The sequence below is a fragment of the Fukomys damarensis genome, unplaced genomic scaffold (genome assembly GCF_012274545.1).
Source record: "Fukomys damarensis isolate Sample0158 unplaced genomic scaffold, DMR_v1.0_HiC HiC_scaffold_22, whole genome shotgun sequence".
In the NCBI taxonomy this organism is placed as follows: Eukaryota; Metazoa; Chordata; class Mammalia; order Rodentia; family Bathyergidae; genus Fukomys; species Fukomys damarensis.
In genome coordinates this window covers 6,359,384-6,366,342 of record NW_022900934.1, presented here as the reverse complement: position 1 = coordinate 6,366,342, position 6,959 = coordinate 6,359,384, and positions in this window count along the sequence as shown.

The following is a 6,959-nucleotide window of genomic DNA, read 5'->3' as shown; positions in this document are numbered from 1 at the left end:
ATTCTCCAAAATAGACCACATACTAGCTCATAGAACATGTTTAAGTAAATGCAAAGGATTTGAGGTTATCCCATGTATATTATCAGACCATAGTGCAATTAAACTGGAGATCAATAACAAAAGAAACAGCAAGAACTTCACAAACACATGGAAATTGAAAAACGCTCTCCTGAACAACCAATGGGTCACAGAGGAAATTAAAGAAGAAATTAGACAGTTTTTAAAAATAAATGATAATGCCAATAGAACATACAGGAATCTATGGGACACAATAAAAGCAGTTCTACAGGGGAAATTTATAGCAGTGAATGCTTACACTGGGAAAACAGAGCAAGCTCAAACAAACAACCTAATGATGAATGTTAAGCTTTTTGAAAAAGAAGAATAAGACAAAGACAAAGCTCATACAAGGGATGAAATTATAAAAATCAGAGCAGAAATCAATGCAATGGAGACTAAGAGAATGATACAGAAAGTCAATGAAATGAAGAGTTGGTTTTTCAAAATAATAAATAAATTTTTCCTATCAATGGCTCTAATTTTTCATCCTTTATGGCTGAGTAGTATTCCACTGTATAGAAAAACCACATCTTTTTTTATCCAGTCTCCAACTGATGGGCATTTGGGCTGTTTCCAAGTTTTAGCTATTACAAACAGTGCTACTATAAACTTGGGTGTGCATATATCACTGTAGTATGATTCTTTTAATTCTTTTGGAAAGGTACCCAGCAAAGGGATGGCTGAGTCAAATAGAACCTCTAATCCTTTGAGGTATCTCCATATTGATTTCCATAGTGGTTGCACCAGTCTGCACTCCCAATGGAGAAGGGTTCCTTTCTCCCCACAACACTGCCAACATTTGTTATTGGTTGATTTCTTAATAGCAGCCATTCTTTCTGCGGTGAGGTGGATCTCAGTGTGTTTTCATCTGTATCTCTTGAATGACCAGTGACACAGAACACTTTCATTTATTTGCTTGATGCTTTTATTTCTTTGTCTGAGAAATGTCTGTTCATTTCAGATGCCAATTGTTGAATTGGGTCTTTATATTTGGGGGGACCAATTTTTTTGAGTTCTTTATATATTCTAGATAATAGTCCTTTGTCTGAAGAGCAGCTGGTAAAAAAATTTTCTCACATTGTAGGTTGTCTCTTAGTTCTGTTGATGGTTTCTTTTGCAGTGCAAAAGCTTTTTAATAAGATGAGATCCCAGTTGTTGATTCTTTGTGCTAGTTCCTGTGCTACTGAGGATTTGTTTATAAAGTCTTTTCCTATGCCAATGTCTTCAAGAGTTTTGCCTAACTTATCTCCCAGAAAATTTAGTGTCTCTTTTTTAATATTTAGATTTTTAATCCACTTGGATTTTAGTTTAGTGCATGCTGAAAGATAAGGGTCTAGTTTCAATCTCTGGCAGGTTGAAGTCCAGTTTTTCCAACACCATTTATTAAAGAGACTATCTTTCCTCCACTGAGGATGGATGGATTAAGTGAAATAAGTCACACATCTGTAAACCAAATAGTTTCTCTGGTGTGGAAAACTATAATTGTAAATAAAATCCTAATGGTATAATTGACAATGTGTAATAGGAAGAAAAGGGCTAAAGGTGTAGGGGAAGTGGGAAGGGTAGGGGAAAGGAAATGAGGGAACAGAAAAAAATATGAGAAAATGAAAAAATGGAAATAAAGTTTTTGTAAATAGGGAAGAGAGGAGGGGGTGAAGGGAGGGCAGGGGTATGGGGAAAAAATGAGAACCAAGACCTGTCATGGAAAGGTACAAGATCCCAAGGATGAATGTAACTGTACTGTACACCTAAAATGTACCAATAAACTCAATGAGAAAAATAAAATAAAATAAATAAACAGGCACAGAAAAAAGAATAAATAAAATTGATACACCCTTAGCCAATCTTACCAAAAAAAGGAAAGAAAAGGCTCAAATCCATGCAATTAGGAATAAAAGGGTGAAATCACAACAGATCCAGCAGAAATCCAGAGGATCATCAATACCTACTCTGAGAACCTGTACTCTAATAAAAAGGAAAGCACAAAAGAAATGGACAGATTTCTAGATACATATGAATTACCAAAGCTGAATGAGGAAGGTATAAAAATTCTTAACACTCCAATTACAATCAGTGAAATTGAAAATGTAATTAAAAATTTACCAAAAAAGAAAAGCCCAGGTCCTGATGGATTCACTGCTGAATTCTACAAACATTTAGAGAACTATTGCCACTACTCTTTAAACATTTTAATGAAATTGAAAGGGAAGCAATACTTCCAAATTCATTCCTAGAAGTAAGTGTTACTTTGATTCCAAAACCAGGGAAATACCCAACCAAAAAAGAGAACTACAGACCCATCTCCCCAATGAACATGGATGCAAAAAATCCTCAAGAAGATACCGGCAATCAGAATACAGAGGGTCATCAAGAAGATCATACACCCTGACCAAGTTGGATTTATCCCAGGGATGCAAAGTTGGTTCAGCATACGTAAATCAATAAATGTGATGCACTATATTAACAGAGTCACTGACAAAAACCATATGGTCATCTCAATAGATGCAGAAAAAGCATTCAAAAAAATTCAACACCCATTCATGATGAAAACCCTACAGAAAATTGAAATAGATGGTCTTTATCTCAATTTGATAAAGGCAATCTATGAAAAACCCACAGCCGACATCTTACTAAATGGTCAAAAACTGAAAACCTTCATATCAAAATCAAGAACAAGACAAGGATGCCCACTGTCACCACTCCTGTTCAATATAGTTTTGGAAACATTAGCCACAGCAATTAGGCAAGAGAAAGAAATAAGGGCAATAAAGACAGGAAAGGAAGAAGTTACACTGCCACTATCTGCTGAGGAGATGACACTCTACTAGAAGACCCAAAAAACTCTGCCAAAAGACTTCTAGACTTAATTGTCACTTTCATCAGAGCAGCAAAGTCAACACTCAAAAATCAATTGCCTTCTTGTACACAAAAAACAGACTCACTGAGAGAGAAACTAGGGAAACAATTCCTTTCACAGTAGCATTCAAAAAATGAAGTATCTAGGAATCAGTCTAAGGAAGGAAGCAAAAGACCTCTACACTGAAAATTACAGCACTCTGAAAAGAGACCAAAGAGGATATAAGAACATGGAAAGATATCCCCTGCTCCTGGGTAGACAGAATCAACATAATGAAAATGGCCATATTACCAAAACTTCTATACAGATTCAAAGCAATCCCAATTGAAATCCCAACAGTATATTTCACAGAATTAGAGAAAACATTCATTTGGAATGAGAAGAGACCTGGAATGGCAATAGCAATTCTAGGCAGCAGAGACATGATAGGGGGCATCACAATCCCCAACTTGAAACTATACTACATAGCGACTGTGTTAAAAACAGCAGGATACTGGCAAAGAAAAGACCTGAGGATCAGTAGAATAGATTGGAAGATACCGAAACAACTCCAGATGTACTCAGCTACCTCATCTTTGACAAAGGAGCCAACCATCCTCACTGAAGGAAAGATAGCCTCTTTAATAAATGGTGCTGGAAAACCTGGATTTCAACCTGCCAAAGATTAAAACTAGATCCCTACCTTCCACCATGCACTAAACTAAAATCCAAGTGAATTAAAAATCTAAATATTAAAACAGAAACACTAAACTTGTTAGAACATAAGTTAGGTAGAACGCTTGAGGACATTGCATAGGAAAAGGCTTTATGAACAAATCCTCAGCAGCACAGGAACTAGCCCAAAGAATCAACAACTGGGATCTCGCCTTTTTAAAAAAGCTTCTGCACTGTAAGAGAAACCACTAATAGAGCTAAGAGACAAACTACAATGTGGAAAAAAAATTTACCAGCCGTTTCTCAGACAAAGGTCTACTATCTAGAATGTAAAAAGAACTCAAAAAAAAATCAGGCCCCCCAAATATGAAGATCTGATTCAAAATGGGCATCCGAAATGAACAGACATTTCTCAGACAAAGAAGTAAAAGCAGCAAGTAAATATATGGAAAAAAATGTTCAACTTCACTGGTCATTCAAGAGATGCAGGTGAAAATGACACTGAGATCCACCTCGCCCCAGAACGGGGTGGGAGAAGGGGACAGCTGGGGAGGAAAAGCCAGTAACAAAACAGTTGTCTATCGTGGTTCTCACAGTGGGCATGGGGGTCCCGTTTCAGAGCGACAGCAAGGAAATCTGAGAAACCCCTGGCACTGTCAACTGAAGGCCAGGAGGGCTCAGCATGAATTGATTTTCTGGCATTAGTTTTAGTTGATGAGTGCCCCGGGCAGGGGGGTGAGGGAGTAGGAGAGAGAGAGGCAGAGACAGACCCTGGTCCAGGGGCTGAAGCCCCGAGCGTGGCCCTTGGCAGCGACCGCTGAATCTGAGCTCACAGAACAGGAGGAAAGGTGCAGAGTAATGACAAAATGCCCTGGTATATTCTAGAATGACCACTGGCCAATGCCCCTTTCGTGGTGTGTGACTTCTAACCATACAACTTTCTGCATGCGGTTCTTAAAAGTAACTTCACTGAGATAACATCACGCTGTACCCCTTCAAATTCGCCTAAAGTGTATAGCTGCACAGTTTTTAATGTACTTTGGCAGTGTCTTCTAAAATGCAATTTTTATTTTGATTAAATCCAATTCGTATTTATTGTCATATTCCTTTTGCTTTTAAGAGATAAGTGCTGAATGCTGTCGGCTTAACAGTGGGGAGTAGAGGGGGTGAAATTTAAGGAAAGCTATAAAAAATAGTTGACATTTACGCTGGACCTTCAAGGATGAGAGGAGTATACGAGGTGCAAAATTGAAGAGCTTTTCAGGTGCAGAGAACACTGGGATGGATTTTTTTCCTAATCCGCTGGGCCTTCTTGCTGCAGTTTATTACAAAACCGACTGAAAACAGGAGCCCCGCAGATGGCAGCACCATATGGTACACACTGACAGGGGCTGTCCCACCTTGCAATTATTAAAATAAAGGTCATTCATTTGCAGATCTAATTTAAGAGTAATGCTGCAGTGTTAGGAAAAGGTAAAATCCCCACTTGTGACACTAGTCCGCACTGGGACACAGATCAGAAGGGCCAAGCTCTCCCTGCAGGGCCACACAGCCGGAGGAAGGAAGTCAGGAAAGAGCACCTGGGCCCAGCCCAGGCTGAGCATGGTCCCCCCACACCGTCATGTAGTTTTGCAAGCGACACTAGTAGCTTTGACACTGCAAACTGAGACAGTATAAACTCACCTCCACGCATTTGGTCATAAAGAGAAGTCCCCAAAGGATTGTGCGCTTTTTCTGCAAGCTGGAAGAACAGTAGTTGAGCATCAAAAACTACATTGCCCCACTGAAAATAAACCAGAATGGTATTTCTCCTGCCCCTCCGTGAATAAAATGAGATTCCGATTCCTGTGCTTTTTCATTTAAGCCCAAATTGCCAAACAGTGAGACCTTTTATGAACACTAGGAATGCACGATTATCCTTCCAGTGTTCTCACCTGATTTTGATATTTTTTTAGTTCTTGTCATTGCTACTGGGAAAAAAACAGGATTGAAATCTCATTTTATTTGTATTTCCTTGACTCCCCCGAACACTTTCTTATGTTTATCAGCCATTTGCATTTCCTTCTTGGTGAATTTCTATTCATATCCTTTGCCCAATTTTCTGAGAGGTGATTTATCTTTTTCTTATTAATGAAAGTGTTCTTTGTGTATAAAAAACAGTACAAGGCTGGGTGTGGTGGCACATGCCTGTAATCCCAGCATTCGGGAGGCTGAGGCAGGAGGATCGCTGTGAGTTCCAGACCAGCCTGGGCTACACAGTGAGTTACAGGTCAGTCTCAACTACGTAGTGAGACCCTGTCTGAAAAAAACCATAAATAAATAAATAAATAAAATACATACCTGTATATAAAACAAAGCATATCTAATGGATATGTGTGCCTTTAGACTCTGTTTGTGGGACGTTTTCTGTACTAAATTTTGGGTTGCCCTCCTCAGGATCTCTCCAACCATAGGTTCTATAAGTAGTTCAAACTTTCCTGTATCTGCACGGGCATAGTTCTTCTATTTCACACGCAAGCTTAGATGACAAATGGATCATTAATCCATCTGGAGTGTGTGTGTGCACGTGTGTGTGAGCGTGTATGAGTGTGTGTGTGTGTAGCGGTGAAGGAACCCAGTGTTTTCTGAGTTCTCCTGATCCATCTGCAGAATCACGTCTGACACAAACCGAGCATTACCCTGTATTTGCAAGCACAACACCAGGTGGGCAGAGGACTGAGAGGCTCGGGCTTTCACTCCCCCCAGTCCAGTCCCCAACTTCTTCTCGCCCGTTACTGAGGAGGCAGTGGGGAAACTTAGCTACACATCACGGACCTGGACAAGGGGGCGTGGGCTGGCGGGGGTAACACGCGGTCGCACAGCCTCAGATGCTACAGAAAGTCTCGCACCACGGGAGGAGTCAACCCATGCAGGGAACTTCATCTCTGTCTCACTTTTTAAGAAATCGCCACAGCCACCACAGCCTCCCCACCAGAACAACCCAATGGGCCAGCAGCCACTGACAGCGAGGTCAGACTCTTCCCAGCAGGGAGAACGCGAACTCCCTGCAGGGTCGGGTGATGGCTAGCAGTTTTTTTAGCAGTAAATATTTTAATTAAGGCACTTGCATTGTTTTTAACCTTATACACGGCACTCTTAAGGGACTTCAAGAGAGTGGAAGCGTGGGTTGTATATGCACTTGGGAATAAAACAAAATTCGCTTTATTGCGTCATTCTATTTATTATGGTGATTTTGCGTTGAATCTGCTTCGAGCTGTGTCCACCACTGCCCGATTTCTCTTCCTCCGCTCCACACTCCGAGTTCAAGAAAGAGGAGAGTACGGCTCTCCCGCTCAGCCCTCTGCCCCCTGACAGCCCGCTTCTAAAGGCTCCGGTCCCGGACTAGCTG